Consider the following 22,683-nt stretch of genomic DNA (forward strand, 5'->3'; position numbering starts at 1 on the left):
GCAAGAAAACAAACAAACAAACAAACAGTAAAAAAGCATTCAAATTGGAAAGGAAGACTGTTGCTATTTACCGATAGCGTGATATTGTATACAGAAAACACTAAAGACTTCCCTTAAAAAAATTTTTTATAAATAATCAACAAATTTAGTAAAATTTCAGGGTATAAAATTGGTATACAAAAATCTGTTGTATTCCTCTACATTTCTAATAAAGAGCTGTCAGAAAGAAAAATTAAGAACACAATCTCATTTACAATTTCAACAACAAGAAATAAGGAATAAATTCAACCAAGGAAGTGAAAGACCTGTACACTGAAAAATATGAAACATAGATGAAAGAAATTGAAGATGATTGAAATAAATAAAAAGATATTTTGTGCTCACCAGTTGAAAGAATGTTTTTAAAATAGCCATACTACCCAAAGCAATCTACAGATTCAATGCAATCCTATGAAAAACCCAATGGTAATTTTTCACAGAAATAGAACAAAGCATCCTAAAATTTGTATAGAAATACATAAGACCCTGAATAGTCAAAGCAAAAAGCAAAAAAAAAAAAAAAAAAAAAAAAAAAAAAAAAAAGGCTTTGTGTCTCTCAAGAGGAATAAAGCTGGAAACTTCAAACCCCCAGAGTTTAAACTATATTACAAATCTAAAGTAATCATAGGCATAAAAATAGACACTTAGATCAATGGAACAAAATAGAGAACTCAGAAATAAACCTACACATACATGTGTAATTAATTTTTGACAAAAAAGCCAACAGTATATATTGGAGAAAGAATAGTTTCTTCAATAAATGGTGCTTGGAAAACTAGACAACTACCTGGAAAGAATGAAACTGGGCCAATATCTCTCATCATACTCAAAAATTAAGTCAAAATGCATTAAAGACTTAAATGTAAGACCCGAAGCCATAAAACTCCTAGAAGAAACCAGATGGTGAACTTCTTGACATCTATTGTGGTCCTCATTTTTTGTATCAGGGACCAAAAGCAAAGGCAAAAAAAGCAAAGCAAAGCAAAACAAAACAAAACAAAACAAAACAAAAAACAAGTAGGACTACATTAAATTGAAAACCCCTATCCAACAAAAGAAACCATCAGTAAAATGAAAAAATATCATACTGAATGAGAGAAAATATCTGATACGTAGTTAATTTTCAAAATTTATGGAGAACACATATAGTGCAATAGCAAAAATCCCAAAACAATTGGATTAAGAAATGGGCAGAAATTCTGAATAGACATTTTTCCAAAAAAGACAGATGAATGGAAAATAAGTACATGTAAAGATGCTCAGTATTACTAATGATCAGAAAAATGCAAATAAAATATCAGGTATTAGGGGCGCCTGTGTGGCCCAGTTGGTTAAGCAACTGCCTTCGGCTCAGGTCATGATCCTGGAGTCCTGGGATTGAGTACCGCATCAGACTCACTGCTTGGCGGGGAGTCTGCTTCTCCCTCTGACCCTCCCCCTTCTTATGCTCTCTCTCTCAAATAAATAAATAAATAAAATCTTAAAAAAAAAATTAGGTATCAGGTCATACCTGTTAGAATTGCTATTCTTAAATAGACAAAATGTAAAGGTATCCAGTGAGGATGTGGGAACCATTGTGTGCTGTCGAAGGCAATGTAAATTGGTGCAACCACTAAGGAAAACAGTAGTGAGGTACTTAAAAAAATTAAAAATAGAACTGTCATATGATCTAGAAATTCCAGCTCTGAGTATTTATTTAAAGAAAAATGAAAACACTAGCTGGAATAGATATATGCATCCCCATATTTATTGTAGCATTATTTGTAACAGCTTAGATATGGTAAAAACCATTAAAGTAACCATTAATGGATGAACTGATAAAGAAGATGTGAATTGTGCTTGTGTGTGTGTGTATGTGTGTGTATGGAGTATATGGAATGGAATGGTATATTATTCAGCCTTAAAAAGGACTGAAATCTTGCCCTTTACAACAACATAGATGAATTTGGAGGGCGTTTATGCTGAGTGAAATAAGTCAGAGAAAGACAGATACCATATGTTCTAGAGTACATGCGGAATAAAAAAAAAAAAAACAAGACAAAAGTTTTGGATACCGAAAACAAATTGGTGGTTGCCAAAAGTTGGGAAAGCAGGGAGTAAAATGGATGAAGGGGGTCAAAAGATTAAAATTAAATTATAAAAAAATAAGTATAGCAGGGTGACTATAAAAACAGTGTATTTTATATTGCAAGTTTCTCAGAGAGTTGTTCTTAGCATTCCTCATCAGAAAAAATTGTAAGACATTAACTAGATTTGTTGTAATGATTATTTTGAATATATACAAATATTAAATTATGTATTTCATCTGAAACAATGTTTTAACAAACAATTGTTTTAAAAAAGGGAGAGACGATGTGGTTTTACAAATAGTACTGAGTGTCTAAGACTTCACTTGGCATAATGAGGGAATTCAGGGAATAATTCTGTTTCTTTTTTTATTTTAAGATTTTATTTATTTATTTGACAGAGATCACAAGTAGGCAGAGAGGGAGGCAGGGGTGGGAGGGAAGAAGCAGGCACCCTGCTGAGCAGAGAGCCTGATGCCAGGCTCCATTTCAGGACTCTGAGATCATGACCTGAGCCAAAGGCAGGGACTTTAACCCACTGAGTCACCCAGGTGCCCCAATACTTCTGTTTCTTTTTTTTTTTTAATACCTTATAACAGTCTAGAGAGGGGAGAGAGGCAAGATGGTGGAGGAGTAGCAGACTGAAACAATATCATATCCCAGGAGTTCAGCTAGAGAGGTATCAAACCATTCAGAACACCTACAAACTCAGCAGGAAATAGAAGAGAAGGGAAACAATTATAGGAACAGAAAATTGACCACTTTCTGGTCATGTGGAAAAGTGAATCTGAAGCAATGGGAAGATAGACTGTGGGGGGTGAGGCTAGCCCTTGACAAGTGGTGGAGCAATGGAGCACAAAATCTGAACTTGTATAATTCTGCTCCACTGAGGGGCATCACTCCAGAGGCTAAGCAGGGGTAGAGCTCTTGCAGGGACAGTGTGGTCTCAGGTCCTGTGGTTCACAGAAAGATCAGGGTGTCTGAGTGTGGCAGAACTTCCAGGTACCAGAGTGGAGAAGCCTGCAACAGAGACAGAGCTGAGGTGTGAGCATTCAGATCAGGGTTACCTTAAACCATGGTCCAAGGCACAGTCGGGACACTGCTCTTTGAGCAGGAACCCCACGAGTGGCACATCTGGGGAGAATAGCCTTCCTGCTCTGGGAGAAGCAGTGTAGCAGGAATCTGCTGGGTTTGGAGACACCAAATAGGGCTGTGTGCCAGAGACAGAAATGCTCGGTCACAGGCCGGGTGAGCTCAGAGTGTCACTGGAAACAAGGGAGACAGGAGTGATTGCTTTTCTTTGAGGGGGCACTGAGGAGTGGGGCCCCGAGGTCTTGGCTCCCCAGTGCCGGAGATTGGGAGGCTGTCATTTTTATTCCTGTCCTTCAAAGCTCTAAGAAGCATTCAGGGAACAAAAGCTCCAAGAGTGAACCCGAGCAGATTACTTAGCTCCATCCCTGGCAAGGGTAGTGCAATTCTGTCTCAGGGAAAGACATTTGAGAATCACTACAGCAGGCCCCTACCCCAGAAGATCAGGAAGAACATCCAGCCAAGACCAAGCTCACCAATCAAGGAAAACAGCTAAACTCCAGAGCTAGGGGAAAGCAATGCATAGAATTCATGGCTTTTTCCCCATGATCCTTTAGTCTTCTGAAGTTAATTATTTTAATTTTATTTTTTTTCTTATTTTATTTTTAAAATTTTTCCTCTTTCCTCTTTTATCATTTTAAAACTAGTTTATCTTAACAATACCTTTATTTAAAAAATATTTTTAAATCTTCATTGTTATAGTCATATTTTATCCCTTCATTGTATTGAATCTTATTTTTTGTACATATATAGGATTTTTTTTTCCTAAAAAATTTTGGGACACAATTTCTTCTAATAGAAAATAATGACAATATACCCCAATCTAGCACATGGCTTTGCTTTACTCTCCAGCCTGTGCACATTCCCTCCTCCTTTCTTTTTATTTTTTTTCCAACCAACTTATCTTATCAATTCCTTTTTTAGAATTTTTAAAAATTTTCATCCTTACAGTCATAAGTCATATTACATCCCTTCATTGTGTGTACCCAAATATATATATATATATATATATATATATATATGTGTGTGTGTGTGTGTGTGTGTGTGTGTGTGTGTGTGTGTGTGTGTATTTCTTTTTATTTTCTTTCTTTAAAATTGGGAGAGACCAGAAACTCTTTCTGGAGAAATAAAATAACTAAAATCTAACCAAGTTGAAATAAAAAAGCTATTAATGAGGTGTAATAAAAAATGGAGGCTCTTACTGCTAGTATAAATGAGGCAGAAGAGAGAATTAGTGATATAGAAGATCAAATGATAGAGAATAAAGAAGCTGAGCAGAAGAGAGACAAACAACTACTGGACCATGAGGGAGAATTAGAGAGATAAGTGATACCATAAGATGAAACAATATTAGAATATTAGGGTTCCAGAAGAAGAAGGAAGTGAGAGAAGGGCAGAAGGTATATTGGAGAGAATTATAGTTGAGAATTTCCCTAATATGGCAAAGGGGACAAGCATCAAAATCCAGGAGGCATAGAGAACCCCCATCAAAATCAATAAAAATACATCCGCATCCCATCCTCTAATAGTAAAATTACAAGTCTTAGTGACAAAGAAGAAATCCTGAAAACAGCTCAGGACAAGAAGTCTGTAACATACAATGGTAGAAATATGAGATTGGCAACAATCTTATCCACAGAAACCTGGCAGGCCAGAAAGAACTGGCATGATATATTCAGAGCACTAAATGAGAAAAATATGCAGCCAAGAATACTATATCCAGCTTGACTATCATTGAAAATAGAAGAAGAGATAAAAAGCTCCCAGAGCAAACAAAAATTAAAAGAATGTGCAAACACCAAACCAGCCCTATAGGAAATATTGAAAGGGTTCTTCTAAGGAAAGAAAGAGCCTAAAAGTAGTAGATAGAAAGGAACAGAGATAATATACAGTAACAGTCATCTTACAGGCAATACAATGGCACTAAATTCATATCTTTCAATAGTTACCCTGAATGTAAATGGGCTAAATGCCCCAATCAAGACACAGGGTATCAGAATGGATAAAAAACCAAAACCCACCTATATTCTGTCTACAAGAAACTCATTTTAGACCCAAAGACACCTCCAGATTTAAAGTGAGGGGGATGTGGATAACAATTTTCCATGTTAATGGACATCCAAAGAAAGCTGAAGTTGCAATCCCTATATCATGTAAATTAGGTTTTAAGCCAAAGGCTATAATAAGAGATGAGGAAGGAACTATATCATACTCAAAGGGTCTGTCCAACAAGAAGATCTAACAATTTTTAATATCTATGCCCCTAACATGGGAGCAGCCAACGATATAAACCAATTAATAACAAAATCAAAGAAAAACACTGACAATGATACAATAATAGTAGGGGACTTTAACACCCCCCTCACTAAAATGGAAAGATCATCCAAGCAAAAGATCAACAAGGAAATAAAGGCCTTAAATGAATCACTGGACCAGATGCACATCACAGATATATTCAGAACATTTCAGCCAAAAACAACAAAATACATTCTTCTCTACTGTACATGGAACGTTCTCCAGAATAGATCCCATCCTGGGTCAAAGACCTAACTTTGACCTGACAGGTACCAAAAGATTAGAATCATTCCCTACATATTTTCAGACTACAATGTTCTGAAGCTAGAGCTCAATCACAAGAGGGAAGTTGGAAAGAACTCAAATACATGGAAGCTAAAGAGCATCCTACTAAAGAATGAATGGGTCAGCCAGGAAATTAAAGAAGAATTGAAAAAAAAAATCATGGAAATAAATGAAAATCAAAACACAACTATTCAAAATATGTGGGACATAGCAAAGGTGACAAAAAAAATGGGGGGGGATTTATTCCAGGGCTGCGAGGGTGGTTCAATAACTGTAAATCAATCAATGTCATACAATACATTAATAAAAGAGAGGAAAGTATATAGCAATAAAAGCCTTTCTCAAGAAGCAAGAAAGGTCTTAAGTATACAACCTAAATGTACACTTGAGGAGTAGGAGAAAGAACAGCAAAGAAACCCTAAACCCATCAGGAGAAAGAAAATAATAAAGATCAGAGCAGAAATCAATAAAATGGAAACCAAAAGAACAGTAGAACAAATCAATGAAACTAGGAGCTGGTTCTTTGAAAGAATTAATGATTGATAAACTTCTGGCCAGATTTATCAAAAAGAAAAGAGAAAGGACCCAAATAAATAAAATCATGAATGATAGAAGAGAGATCACAACTAACACCAAAGAAATACAATTATAAGAACATACTATGAGCAACTCTATGCAAACAAATTAGACAATCTAGAAGAAATGGATGAATTCCTAAAAATGTATAAACTACCAAATCTGAACCAGTAAGAAACCTGAACAAACTTATAACCATTAAAGATTTTGAAGCAGTCATCAAAAATCTCCTAACAAATAAGAGCCCAGGACCAGATGGCTTCCCAGGGGAAATCTACCAAACATTTAAAGAAGAATTAATACCTATTCTCCTGAAACTGTTCCAAAAAATACAAATGGAAGGAAAACTTCGAAACTTATTTTATGAGGCCAGCATTACCTTGATCCCCAAACCAGACAAAGACCCACCAAAAAGGAGAATTACAGACCAATATTCTTGATGAACACGGATGCAAAAATTCTCACCAAAATACTAGCCAATAGGATCCAACAGTATTAAAAGGATTATTCACCACAACCAAGGGGGATTTATTCCAGGGCTGCGAGGTTGGTTCAATAACTGCAAATCAATCAATGTCATGCAATACATTAATAAAAGAAAAAACAAAGCCTTATGATACTCTCAATAGATACTAAAAAAGCATTTGACACAGTACAGCATCCTTTCTTGACCAAAACTCTTCAAAGTGTAGGGATAGAGGTTACATACCTCAATACCAACAAATCCATCTATAAAAAACCCACATATCATTATCAATGGGGAAAAACCGAGTTTTTCCCCTAAGGTCAGGAACACAGCAGGGATGTCCACTATCACCACTGCTCTTCAACAGAGTACTAGAAGTCCTAGTCTCAGCAATCAGACAACAAAAAGAAATAAAAGGCATCTGAATTGGCAAAGAAGAAGACAAACTCTCACTCTTTGCAAATGATATGATACATTATGTGGAAAACCCAAAAGACTCCACTCCAAAACTGCTGCAACTCATACAGGAATTCAATAAAGTGTCAGGATATAAAATCAATGTGCAGAAATCAGTTGCATTTCTATACATCAACAACAAGATAAAAAAAAGAGAAATTAAGGAGTCAATCCCATTTGCAATTGCACCCGAAACCATAAGATACCTAGGAATCAACCTATACAAAGAAGCAAAGAACCTGTACTCAGAACACTATAAAGTAATCATGAAAGAAATTGAGGAAGGAATAAAGAAATGGAAAAATGTTCCATGCTCATGGATTGGAAGAACAAATATTGCGAAAGTGTCTATGCTACTTAAAGCAATCTACACATTTAATGCAATCCTTATCAAAATACCATCCATTTTTTTTCAAAGAACTGGAACAAATGATCCTAAAATTTATATTGAGCCAGAAAAAACCTCAAATAGTCAGAGGAATGTTGAAAAAGAAAGCCAAAGTTGGTGACATCACAATTTCAGACTTCAAGCTCTATTACAAAGCTGTCATCATCAAGAGAGTATGGTACTGACACAAAAACAGACACATAAATCAATGGAACAGAATAGACAGCCCGGAAATGGACCCTCAACTCTATGGTCAAGTAATCTTCTACAAAGCAGAAAAGAATGTCCAGTGGAAAAAAGACAGTCTCTTCAACAAATGGTGTTGGGAAAACTGGACAGCTACATGCAGAAGAATGAAACTGGACCATTTCCTTACATCACACACAAAAAATAGACTCAAAATGGATGAAAGATCTCAATGTGAGACAGGAATCCATCAAAATCCTTGAGGACAACACAGGCAGCAACCTCTTCGACCTCAGCCACACCAACTTCTTCCTAGAAACATCCCCAAAGGCAAGGGAAGCAAGATATTTGCAAATGACATATCAGATAAAGGCTAGTATCCAAATTCTATAAAGAACTTATCAAACTCAACACTGAAAGAACAAATAATCCAGTCAAGAAGTGGGCAAAGGACATAAACAGACATTTTTGCAAGGAAGACATCCAAATGGCCAACAGACACATGAAAAAGTGCTCAACATCACTTGGATTCAGGGAAATACAAATCAAAACCACAATGAGATACCACCTCACAGCAGTCAGAATGGCTAAAATTAACAAGTCAGGGAATGACAGATACTGGAGAGGATGTAGAGAAAGGGGAACCTTCCTACCCTGTTGGTGGGAATGCAAGCTGCAACTCTGAAAAACAACATGGAGGTTCCTCAACAAGTTGGAAATAGAGGCTCCCTACCACCTAGCAATTGCACTACTGGGTTTTTACCCTACAGATAAAAATGTAGTGATTGAAGGGGCATGTGCACCTGAATGTTTATACCAGCAATGTCCACGATAGCCAAACTGTGGAAAGAATCTAGATATCCATCAACAGATGAATGGATAAAGAAGATGTGGTTTGTGTATGTGTATGTATGTATATATATCTATATAGATACACACACACACACACACACACACATACACACACACACACAATGAAATACTATGCAGCCATCAAAAGAAATAAAATCTTGCCATTTGCAATGACATGGATGGAACTAGAGGGTATTATGCTGAGCAAAATAAGTCAATCAGAGAAAGGCAATTATCATATAATCTCCCTGATATGAGGAATTTGGGAGGCAGAGTGGGGGGTTGGGGAGTACAGATGGAAAAAATGAAACAAGATGGGATCAGGAGGGAGACAAACCATAAGAGACTCTTAATCTTACAAAACAGACTGAGGGTTCCTGGGGGGAGTGGGGTTGTGGAGAGGGTGGTTGGATCATGTATTTTGGGGATAGTACGTGATATGGTGAGTGCTGCAAAGTGTATAATCCTGACAATTCACAGACCTGTACCCCTGGGGCAAATAGGATATTATTAATAAAATAGTAATTGTTAATAAAATAATTAAAATAGGACATAATAAAATAATAAAATTGTTAATAAAATAATTAAAATTACCTTATAAACTTATCAGATTACAAACTGTCTTACCAAATTAAACACACACGCTAATTCTGAGGAGTTAAACATTTCCCCCAAATGAGATGGCTGGAATATGAGTTCCAGAGTATGATACATGATCTGAATTTATCTGTAAAGCTTTCATATATAGTTCATTGTTCAAGCCCCCTTGAATCAAATTGGAAAAATAGCAACTATAAATGTATGAGAGGGGTACAGCTTCAGAGTGGGAGATTTTAATCATGATGAAATGTATATTCTTCTTTCCAGTGGAGGAAAAGCATTTCCAGTTATTTATAACTGAAAATGAAACCCAACTGTTTAAAAACTTTTAAAAAATTATTTATTTACTTTGAGAGAGAGAGAGTGAGAGCAGAGGAGGAGAAAAGGGAGAGAAAGAGAATCTTCAGCAAAGTCCCTGCTGAGCATGAAGTCTCCCATCTTAGAACCCTGAGATCATGAACTGAGCCAAAATCAAGAGTCAGAATCTGAAATGACTGAGCTACCCAAGTATCCCGCTTGTTCAAATACTTTTTTAAAGGAACTTATTTACCATGATAATAATATATACTCTATGTAAATTCTGTCCACTTATGTTTGATTATAAGCCTATAGACATCCAAAATTAAATGTATATGATTCACTTTGTACATAAATGCATTTTGTCCTCATAACTCCCCCATATATATTCATTTTGAACAATGAAGAGAGGTGATGGGTTACATACAGTCTTTCTCACATATTTAATATGGTAGATGTTTTAAATTTATATTACCATGAATGTGCACAAATGTGGGTGGGGAACTGAAATTTTCCATGCACAGTTAGATAGGCAATGCAGAAATATCCACAGAGAACTTGGATACACAATGCATGGATAGTGTATGGATAACCTAGATATGTAAAACTCAAGCCATGGACCTTAACAGCATCATCATGTTCAACCAGTGAAACTAATTAGTACCCACTCTAAACTTCTGGGCCAAGCAACTTAAAAGATTATTTTGAGCAGTTTAGAAAGGGTCTTTTTGGATCCTTATAATAAAGTCTTCTCATGTGATAAAAATAAGAGTTAATTAGTATATTCTAGAGCCTTGGGTGGGGGGGGGAGTAATGTTTTATTCAAAGGAATAACTTAGTCATATGTTGAGTAAAGAAATGTTTTCATATCTTTAGTTGTTTATTTGTTGCAGACCATTTGGAGTGTAGGTTAACTGAAAATTCATTTTATACAGTCAATTTTAAAATGCAATTAATAATTTATATTTGAAAACATTCATCATATATGAGAAACAAATTAGCCCAAGAGCTCCCCAACCTGCACTTCATCTGCTCAGTGAAGAGTTTGTTGGCATCAGTTCCTGTGGATGGTTTGCAGAAGACCATCCTCTTAAATCCCTAGCAATCACTGGATATCCTCCAGAATCAGCCTTAATTTAAGCTTGAGGGAGAATTAAAGCAGAGGTTCCCTCAAGCTCCAGGGCTCTGAGCTATTTAATCACTACTTTGGCTCTGCCCAGGGCAATCAGCCCATCAGAGCTCTGACTCATTCCTGGGTGAGCCGAGTCTGGTGTGGACCTGGGTGGGATGAGAGCTTAATTATACTCTGTCTTTTTCACAGCAGGAACAACCGGTATATTTAGAGTGTTCTGTACTGCCTGAGATCATATTTGATCTACTGACCTGAAGATGAAAACTTTCAATAGGAATTGCTGAATTATGTAATACTTAGTTTCTCATTTTCACTGTATCCTTTACATTCTCTATTCTTCCTTAAGATGAGGATAAGACCTCATCTTAACTACTTCTGACATTTTTATTTCATTGAAACAAGACCACTTTTCTCTTTGGCTTGATCTTCCTTACATCCTAGATTGCCTTAATTTCTTTTTGAATATGAACAGATTCAACTTCCTGATTTTAGGTCAATACCTCTGTTTCCTGTCCTAAACAACTTACTCATGTCATTTAAATCCTCACATAAATTTCCATGAGATAAATTGCCATCTCTGCTTAATAAATCTGAAAACTAAGACTCTGTGACTCTCAGATGGTCTCACCGAAAAAGCAAGTAAATGGTAGGCCACAATAAAATCCAGATCAACCTGAATTCAGAAATTCCATGATCTTAACAGTATATACCACTTCACAAAACAAGCCTACCATAAGTTGTGAAAGTGTTTAAACCATTTTTGAAAACCATTCTCTGAAAACAGAAATGCATTTTCTGTGAATCTGCGGTAATCCACCCACAGTTTTGATTGACTATAATCTTTTGTATGAAGAACTAGATCTTCAATTGAGTAAACTTTTATCAGAGTTTATGATAATTTGACAGTCTCCAATACAGCTAAAATGATAAAACATACCAAAGATCTTTAGTCTGTACTTAGAAAATTCTTTGTCGAATGTGGAGCTACAATTTTATAACATAAATTTGATACTGGGATCCATTATTTCACACATTGTCAAATAGAAATCCCCATGAATATTTTATTCATGAGATTTCTCAACTTAAATTTTTAAGATATTAAGGATCTAATTATTTTCAAAAGTAGATTCATACAGTAACAGCAATAGGAAAATAATTTTAGAAATAGGCTATTTTCACATTAGCTCTGCAGCTCAGACTTTAGAATGTGCTTTTAAATGTGGAACTTGTAAAATAAAAACACATAACAAATGAAATAAGTTGGTGTCTACACCCACATTTGAATGGAGAATTCCCAAAAGCATTTTGCAATGTCCACATAGTTGGACATTTCCTCCCCATGTATAATTATTTTTTAATTCCATCAATTTCACAATCTGTTTTCTTTTTATTTTTCCCCATAACCAAGTGTCCTGGAAGGTATGTATCCAACTTGACATCTTTTCTATGTTTATATTTACCTGTCCTTTTCTCTGTATATGGGATTGCCCCACTTTTTGTATGTAAGCTTTCACATACACTAAAGTGAAGTGGGCGCATGAAATAAGTGGTCCTCCTGATCATGGTACAGGACACAGGCACAGGCTTGGCTGAATTGTCACACTTTGAGTCCTATATTCAGGACCTGAAAGAACTGGAGATTTTAAAGCTTTCAGACGGTCTCATCTTAGTTTGTGTATATACTCAATGCAAAGACTATCTGATTAAAGATTATCCTATGAAGAATATAGCTAGATACTTTCCTCGACGAGAGGATGCTTAGGCCTTGATATAGCAATAACCTACCTGTGTCTAAGAAATACTAACGGCAGCCTTTCCACCCAACCTTAAGCAGTCTATCTGGGGAATTGTGTGTTTACAGCTAATTGCAACCAGGTACATGCCTGGTGGTTGGGCTGAATTCACATGAGCAGCCAAACGGGATTTAAACATTTGTGTTGTTGAAGAAAAGGTCATGCTGATATATGGGTGTAGCAAATTTTTTATTATTTATCCAAATCAACCAAAAATATGTTTGCGTAATTGGGCTATTCATTTCAGCCCAATCCCACTACATCCTATTTCATCCCTTTGGGGAAAAAAGAGAGAGAGAGAGAGAGAGAGAGAGATACTGAAAGTCTAACATTTAGTTACATTGTCTATTGCTTCATTTTAATCATGTAACAATTTAATTATGACTTGTGTTAGCAATAGGATTCTTAAAAATTGTTACTTTTGGAAAGTAGATTATGATTTTCCCGTAAGCCAATTGCTTATTCTTGTCATCACTCCTCTATTATTCCAATACTTGAAATTCTGATAAAAGATGTATCTTTAAGTGTTTTTGTCCTTGGAAAAATATCAGTAGGCTCCCAATGAATCTCTTAAAGCAGTGGAACTGCATTCATATTTTGCATTAAAATGACAGATGAAAGGAGACAGACACCCTTGCGGTCTAGGATCGAGATGGTCAGGTGCTTAGTGAGGATTATGTTTGCTAATTTAAAAAGGAGGGGGAGAAAATAGGGCTTTGCGCATCATCAGTCTAAAAACAGGAACAGAAGCGCTGTTGAATTCAAGCTGTGTCATTTATTCCCTCACAGCCAGGCGCGCGCCACCTTCCCCTCCTCCTCTACTTTATTCCTCCATTTCCTCAGTTTCCGCCCACGTGGATTGTTGCTTCCACCTATTCTCCTCCAAGGGGGATAGGAGGGTAGACTGGCAGCTTCCACTCCCTGGACAGCTGGTGCAGCGACAGTTCTAGAAATCGCTCCCTGTGAGTGCTGCCTACCCTGCGAGCACTCAGATTACACACTGTGCTGACATGCTTGTGGTTCCATATTTTAAGTTCTGTGATTACAAATGTTTAATAAACTAGTAAGGTCACCCACAGGAAAACGTTCGCAGAAACTGTGTTTCAGAGTGATTTTTTAAATGCTTCGTTTTTTGTTTGTTTGTTTGTTTTGTTTTGTCTTGTTTTGTTTTTTCCTTTCTAAAAATTAGGTCAGGATTGAGAGACTGTTCACTCCTAATAGGATAATGGTAGGGAGCTGTTTACTTCTAAAGCTTTAGGATCAAGGTTGTTAAAGAGAGCAATTAAAAATATAACACCGAATTCTACACCTGAAACCAGTATTTCACTGTATGTTAACCAAAATTTAAGTTAAAAGCAATGTATCCATGGCAGAAAAAAGAATGCACACTGACAGTACCAAAGGATATGTTTGTATTTTCTTTTCCTACACTCCACATGTGAATGAGGCTCTTTGTACTATCCTTTCCAAGGGCCTTTAAAAGGCATTCTTCCAGGTGCAAAACACCTTACACCAACTTAAAAAGTGTGACAAGGAAAAAACAAGGACGATTGCTAACAAATACCAGAATGAGTTCTGACCTTCTAAGAAATGATGCTGGGAGACTTTACATTAATTACAACGATGCTACCATGGCTTGAAACACTTTTGGAACTTCTCATCTGAAATTGTTCAGAGAGCCTATTTTACAAACCAGCTAAGAAAATGAGTTTCATTACCTTATAGTCACACCTTCTTTATTCTCACTGCCATGAGCCCACTCATGATGAGTAAAAATGGAGATGTTTCATTGCCAGTTTGAATTTGGACTGCTTAGCTTTTGTCACCATTGGAACTTACCAGTTTCTGATTTCTTTAAACACATTCTCTCAATTCAAGGATTCATAAACTGCTTATTGAATTTCAACAAGAAGTTCATGAATTGTTTAACATCTAGCAAGATTGATTAGATAATATCTAATATCTAGACCATTTCCATAGAAATAGGCTTATTATTGTTACTAACTTCCACTCTTTTCATATGGCAGGCCAAAAGAAAATAATATTTTAAAAACTCATGAAGAAGTATTGTCCATGAGTTTTTAGAAGTTCTAGAAAATGGGACTGTCACCCTGAGGTGAAAAGTGATATAGCCAACTGTATACACTTTAAAAAGAATGGAATGCAAAAGACCAGAAAAGACTATAGTTAAACATAAAATAATAGCTTTGTGGTTTTGACAATAAAAACCAGTAGAGGAAAACAAAATTTGATTTTTCAGTTTCATATGCATAATTCAATCATAGCAGCTATAAATAAGGTCCTTAATTTAAAAAAATCCACCACCATTTAGATTTTTTTTTCAAATTTATGTGTTTCTTAAAAACCTTGATTAAATTTATTATTAAGTAAGAATTAAAGGCAACTGAACACAATTTTTAAAAGCCAGGTTTAGTGAAGTACCAATGTATATAAAATTGTAAAATTAGCAGTAAATTATTCTAAATAATGATCTAAAATACTGTTACTATTATCAGATATTCTTCCAATTAAGCAAAATCATATAACCAAATTTTTAAAGCATAGGTATTAGGTCATGGATTATATTCCAAATGTTAAAACACTAATGTTGCAAAATTTAGCTCACAGTATATTTCAGGTGTGGACGGGTAGAGTCAATTATGTATTTTTTCTGTATTTGATCTGGATTGTATTGGATCTGTATTTGATTTCACGAGCACCTTCTTGACACTTTCTAGGCAGCTACCAGGCAGGAATGTATCTGTGGGTGTGTTGGGAGGAGTGAAATTTAGCCAAATATCTAAAATCTTTCTAGCTTAGTTCAACACAATGGTTCAAGCAATCTTACGCAATCATGCTCAGTTAATACAGGAAAGAAGAAAATTTATATTTCTTTGTATTTTACCTTCCTCCTCAGTAACCATCTTGGTTTAGTGGGGGAAAGGCATGGACAAACCCTATTTTTTAAATTAACATATAATATACTATTTCTTTCAGGGGTACAGGTCTGTGATTCATCAGTCTTACATAATTCATGGCACTCACCATAGCACATATTCTCCCCAATACAGAAACCATATGCAAAAGCCTACCTAAAACTCAAGGACTTTCCCACCACGCCCCCTACTGCCCTATTGGAGTATGATATGCTACGGATGATTGTTTTCATTATCCACTTATTTTTGTTCACCTTGTGACTGTTTCTGCTAGTAAAGGTGTAATAAAAGTACTTGCTTCATTCTAAGTTTTGCCATCATGTAGTAGAAAAAAATATATTTAAGACTTCAGTTACTCTTTCTGTAATGAATCCAAATGTTATAACAGGCTAATCTTACATATGTTACCCTTTCAATATTTTTGCATTCACCTTTCTTTGGATAAAGAATATGATCTGTAGTTGGCCAACGTCATAAAGGTAGAACCAAACTTCATATCCAGGGGCGCCTGGGTGGCGCAGTGGGATAAGCCGCTGCCTTCGGCTCAGGTCATGATCTCGGGGTCCTGGGGTCAAGTGCCGCATCGGGCTCTCTGCTCAGCAGGAAGCCTGCTTCCTCCTCTCTCTCTCTCTGCCTGCCTCTCTGCCTACTTGTGACCTCTCTCTCTCAAATAAATAAATAAAATCTTTAAAAAAAAAAAAAACCCCACTTCATATCCAGATTGTTCTATCTCCTAGTGTAGTGTATCATAAACATTAGGGTGCATAAGATTCACTCGTTTATACTGTTAAAATTCAAGTTTTTATTCCATAGGTCTACAATGTGTCTGGGATTCTTTGTTTTTAACAAACTGCCAGGTAATGCAGATACTGCTGCATATGTTGCACACTTTGAGTAAGAGATCATATTCCTTATCCAAAGGATTGGAATAACAATATGTTTATAAGTTTTTATGCATAGGTTTTGGCATTTATCCAGCTTTCTTTCACCCCTTTCCCTAGGTGACCAAAACAGTCCTTAATGTCCTACTGGGATCCACTGAATGTCCTATTGTGGTATCATTCTGCACTATATCTCAAAATACCCTTTTTGAAAAAATTCTTTGTGCTTCACAGTCAAAGCAGAGCTGGAGTCTAACCTGGCACTGTTTCTTATAAGTTTTTGGTGAAGATTAAATGACATAATTACAATGAAAATGTTTAGCAGTTTTTCTGGAACATAGTAAGAATTCAATGTTCCCCTAAAGAAAATGAATTTGCTCTAAAACAGTTAGGTGAAATGACTACAACATTATTTTGTCTGTCTAAAACAAATAGAATCTGTTCTAAGATCTAACTCATTGACCACAGTTTGATGAGATTCTCAAAGGCATATTTATTTTCTAGAAAGCAGGCATAGCAGCTAGTCTTTAGCATATATTGGCCACAAAGACCTTCAGGACTCAAATATTTGATTACGTATTAACCTGGCCAGTTTGGCTTTCCTTCTCCTTTCTTTCCCTCTTCCAGTTATTTTAATTCCCATCCATTAATTGAATCTCCTAACCCCTTCAAAGTTTTTAGTTTCAAGTGTTACATAAAAAACACGTTTAAGAAATTATCTCACTAGTAAATAAATTCCTAAATAATCTCTCCATAAATAATCATATTTGAAAAAATGTTTCTTAATACAAATGAAGTTTTATTTCTATTTTTGTGATACACTCATAAGTATAAATTTTTTCACTTAAAAAATTATTGAGGCCCTACTATGCGCCAAGCACTTTTCTAGGAAATGGGGATTTATCAGTTGAAGAACAGACAGAAAACCCTGCCAGAACTGAACATCTATATGCAAAAACATGAATCCAAATATACAGCTTAAACCCTTCATAAAAATTAACTCAAAATAGAACAGAGGTATAAATGTAGAATACAAAACCATAAAATCCCTAGAAAATAACGCCTAGAAAATCCAGATGACTGTGGCTTTGGTAAGGACTTTTTAAACACAACATCAAGGCGTATTATGCATGAGAAAACAAAACAAAACAAAACTGAACTTAATAAAAAATTTTAAAATTCTGCTTTTTGAAAGATACTTTCAAGACAATGAATACACAAGCCACCAACTGGGAGAAAATAGTTGCAAAAGAAACATCTGATGAAGGGCTATTTATCCAAAATATATGACAAACACTTACAACTCAAGAAACAAGCCAATTAAAAAATGGGGATGAAGACCTTAACAGATACCTCACCAAAAACGTTATACCAACATGGCCAATAAGCAGATGTTCCACATCCTCTATCAGATTAAAGCAACAGTGAGATACCACTGGAAACCTATTAGAATCACCAAAATCTGTAACACTGACAATACCATATACTGGTGAAGATATGGAGCCATAGAAGTTCTCATTCACTGCTGGTGGGCATGTAAAATGCTACAGCCACTTTGAAAGAATTCTGGTAGTTCTTTAAAAATTAAACATATTCTTACCATACAACTTCACAATCATCCTCCTTAATATTTACCCAAAGGAGCTGAATATTTACGTTCACCCAAAAACCTGCACTACAATGTTTATAGTAGATTTGTAACTGCCAAAACTTGGAAGCAACAAAGATATAATCCTTTAGCAGGTGTATGGGTAAATAAACCATGGTACATCCAGATAATGGAATATTGTTCAGTGCTAAAACAACAACAACAACAAACTATTAAGTCATGAGAAAATACACAGGAAATAAGTGCATATTACTAGGTCAAAGAAGCCAATCTGAAAAGGCTACACAGTGTCTAAAAACAAAACTAACGACATAATACAAAGATCAGTGGTTCCAAAGGTTAAGTTTGGAAGAGTCAATAGGCATAGAACAGAAGATTTTTAGGGTCCTTAAAATACTCTGTATGGTACCATAATCGACACATGTTATGGACATTTGTTCAGATTCATAGCATGTACACCCCAAAAGTCAAATGTAATATAAATTATGGACTTTGAATGATTATCGTGTGTCAATGTAGGTTCATCAACTGTAATAATTGTGCCACTCTGGTGAGGGATGTTGAAAATGGAATGACCTTTGCATGTGTGGGGACAGGATGCATGTAGGAAATCTCTTACCTTCCTCTTAATTTTACTGTGAATCTAAAACTTCTCTCAAAAAGATAAAGGAAAAGTTTTGCCCTTATGTTCTGATGGGGGAGAAACAAAATTTTTAAAAAACGAGCCATATATATCTATATAATTTATCACCATCTAATATATAGGTAATTAATTAAGCCAGGTAGAGGAAAAGGGATTATGTAGAAACTAAAATGTTAAATAGGGCAGTAGGGAGAGGCCTTATGGAGGAGACAACTTTTTGACATAGAATGTGGAAGATGTGAGAGATTGTTTCACACATATATCAGATGGAAGTGATTTCAATTTTGAGATTTCCTATTTAAAGGTCTTGAATTGGGAATGGATCTGCCTTGTTTCAGAATATCAAGAAATCTAATATGTCTGAAGAAATATGGAAGGATGAGAAGGATGGAGAGTGAATATATGGTTGGATCATCTTGGAAAATGTATCAGACAAGGTAAGGTCAGGTCACATATCAGTAATTTACAATAACATAGTATCAGAGGCACGAGACAACAAAAGGGTTTATTTATTCATTAATGCTGCATGCACATTTCAGGTCAACTGAGAGCTCTATTTTACCTTCAAAACACATATGTACATAACTATCATAATTTTCAGTATAAATCAACACACCTCTGTTATGCATTCAGTGCACAAAATAAGAGAAGAAAAGAAATTGCTAAAAGTGAACAAATGATAATAAAATGTAGAGGGTTGGGGAGACTAAAAATGTAGAGCTACAGTATATGTTATAGTATATATAGTATATACATATACAACTTATCAACTTAAAATAGACTGCTACAAATATATGTTGTTTTATGTAGCCTTATGGTAACTACAAACTAAAAACCAACTGTAGGTACACAAAAGATGATGAGAAAGGAATCTAAGCATACCACTAAAGAAAATCATCAAACCACAAAGAAAGCAAGAAAAAAGGAATACGGCAGAACTATAAAAAAGCCAGAAAACAATTTATAAAGTGTCAATATGTACATATCTGTCAATAATTAGTTTAAATGTAAATAGACTAAAATTTCCAATCAAAAGACACAGAGTGGCTATATGAATAAAAAAAAAATAAGACCTAGCTATATGCTGCCTGTAAGAGACTAGTTCAGATATAAAGATACACACATACAGAAACAACAGAATGGAAAAAGATAGTCCATGCAAATGGAAAGACAAATAAACACGGAGTAGCTATGCTTACCTCAGACAAATAGACATTAAAACAAAGACTGTAATAAGAGACAAAGAAGGGAGCTTTGTAATGATAAAGGAGTCATCCAGCAAGAGCACATAACATTTGTAAATATTTATGCACCCAGATAGGAACACCTAAATTTATAAAACAAATATTAACAGGCCTAAAAGGAGAAATAGACAGTACAATAAAAATGGGTGGACTTAATACCCTACTTATATTGAGGATAGATCATCCAGACAGAAAATCAATAAGAAAACATTGGCCTTAAATGACACATTAAACCAGATGGATTTAACAGATAAATACAGAGCATTCCAGCCAAAAGAAATAGAATACATATTATTCTCAAGTGTGCATGGGATATTCTCCAGAATAGAAGACATGAAACAAGTATTAATAAATTTAAAACTGAAATCATTTCAAGCATCTCTTCCAATCACAATGGTATGAAACTAGAAATCAATTATAAGATGAAAACTGGAAAATTAATATTATATGTGAAAATTAAACAATATGCTACTGAACAACAATGGGTCAAAGAATAAATCAAAAGAGAAAAAAATACCTTGAGACAAATGAAAATGGAAATGCAACATGTTAAAAACTTATGGGTTCAGCAAAAGCAGTTCTAAGAGAGAAGTTCGTGGTGATAAATGCCTACCTTGAAAAAGGAAAAAAATCTCAAAACAAAAACACAATCCTAACTTCACACCTCAAGAGACTAGAAAATGTAGTACAAACAAAAGCCAAAGTTAATACAGTAAGGGAAATAATAAGATGGAACTAGAGGGTATTATGTAAGTGAAATAAATGAATCAGAAAAAGACAATTATCATATGATCTCTCTGATATGAAGAATTTGAGAGGTAGAGCAGGGAGTCATTGGGGGTAGTGGGGGAAAAATTAAAAAAAGATGGGATCAGGAGGAAGACAAACCATAAGAGATTCTTAGTCTCACGAAACAAACTGAGGGTTGCTAGGGGGTGGAGGGTACAGATAGGATGGTTGGGTTATGGACACTGAGGAGGGTATGTGCTATGGTATGCGCTGTGAAATGTGTAAACTTGATGATTCACAGACCTGTACCCTTGGGACAAATAATACATTATATGTTAATTAAAAAAATAAGATCAGAACAGAAATAAATGAAATAGAGACTAAAAAAGACAATAAAAATATAAATCCAAGAACTGGTTTTTGAAAGATAAACACAACTGACAAGCCATTAATTAGATTCATCAGGAAAAAAAGAGGGCTCAAAGAAATAAAATTAGGAATGAAAGGAATGTTACAACTGATACTACAGAAATACAAAGAATCATAAAGACTATTTGAACAATTATATGCTAACAAATAAGACAACCTAAAAAAATGTTGTTACTAGAAATACAGAACCCACCAAGACTGAATCATGAAAATATAGAAAATCTAAATAGATGGATTTCTAGTAAAGAGATTCAATCTGAAAATCAAAATCTTTCCAACGAACAAGTCCAAGACCAGATGGTATCACTGGTAAATTCTACTCACTATTCAAAAAAGAATTAATACTAATCCTACTCAGACTCTTCCAAATTGAGGACAAATCATTCCAAACTTATGTTATGAGGCTAACATCACTGTAACACCACCAGACAAGGAATCAACAGGAAAAGCACAGGCTTCTTCTTCCCTGAAGAACATAGATGCAACAACCATCAAAAAATATTAGAGAACTGAATTTAACAATACACTAATAAAAGCATATACCATGTTCAAGTGGAATTTATTCCAAAATGCAAGTGTGGTTCAACATCTGCAAATCAATTATCATGCTACACGATATTAAGAAAATGAAGGATAAAAATCTTATGACCATCTAAATAGATGCAGAAAAAGAATTTCAGAAAATTCAGCATCAATTTATGACTTATATACTCTCAACAAAATGAGAATAGAGGGAACATACTTTAATATAAAAGTGAGTATATAAGAAACATACTTCATAACAATAATAAAGGATGCATGATAAAGGCTATATATGACAAGTCCACAGCTAACTTTGTTTTTAATATTGAAGATCTGAATAAGCTTTTCCTCTAAAATCAGGAACAAGACAAAGATGCCCATTCTTGCTACTTCTATTCCATGAAGTATTGGAGGTCTTAGCTATAGCAGTTAAAAGAGAGAAAGAAAGAGAAAAAGAAGGAAAGAAGAAATAAAGAAAAGGCATCTAACTTGGAAAGGATGAAATATAAATGTCACTATTTGCAGATGACATGTAAAGAAAATGTTAGGGACTTTTCCAAAATACTGTTAGCTAATCACAAGCTCAGTGAAGTTGCAAGATACAAAATCAATATACAAAATCCTGTTACATTTCTATACACAAATAATGGACTATGATAAAAAGAAATAAAGAATGTAATCTCATATACAATTCCATCAAAAGAATAAAATATGAAGAAATAAATTTAATCAAGGAAGTGAAAGACCTCTGCTCTGAAAACTAACAGACATTAATAAAGGAAACTAAAGACACAAATAAATGGAATGATATTTCATGTTTATGGACCAGAAGAATATTGTTAAAAATCTACTACTACCCATATCAGTCTATCAATTCAATGCAATCTCTATCAAAATTCCAATTGTGAGGCACTCCCATTCAGATGGCAATGCAAGAAAACCCTGAACTCACCCACTCCACAGAACACACCAAATTACACCAATTAACAGAAAAAATCCTCCTGAAGAATAAGGGCTGACTGTAAAATGACTGAACAACCAAAGACAGAATGGAAAGAGAATAATAAGAGAGATAGAGACCCGTCCCCAGTGCTGCAAACAGCAGTGGGGAAAAATAGTACTGAGCGACCAGAAATAGATCCTTCTCTGTCCTTGGGCACAGAAAACAAG

General features: G+C 35.1%; 1 long non-coding RNA gene across 1 annotated transcript in view; it reads left to right on the forward strand.

Annotated features, from left to right (window-relative positions):
• LOC116592354 overlaps nt 1-22,683 on the forward strand; it is a 39,241-nt gene that overhangs the window by 12,554 nt on the left and 4,004 nt on the right. Inside the window, exon 2 of the long non-coding RNA XR_004286461.1 lies at nt 18,928-19,026. This is a non-coding gene — a long non-coding RNA (uncharacterized LOC116592354). The remainder of the gene's footprint in view (nt 1-18,927; nt 19,027-22,683) is intronic.

The sequence above is a fragment of the Mustela erminea genome, chromosome 6 (assembly GCF_009829155.1).
Source record: "Mustela erminea isolate mMusErm1 chromosome 6, mMusErm1.Pri, whole genome shotgun sequence".
NCBI classification, from domain to species: Eukaryota; Metazoa; Chordata; class Mammalia; order Carnivora; family Mustelidae; genus Mustela; species Mustela erminea.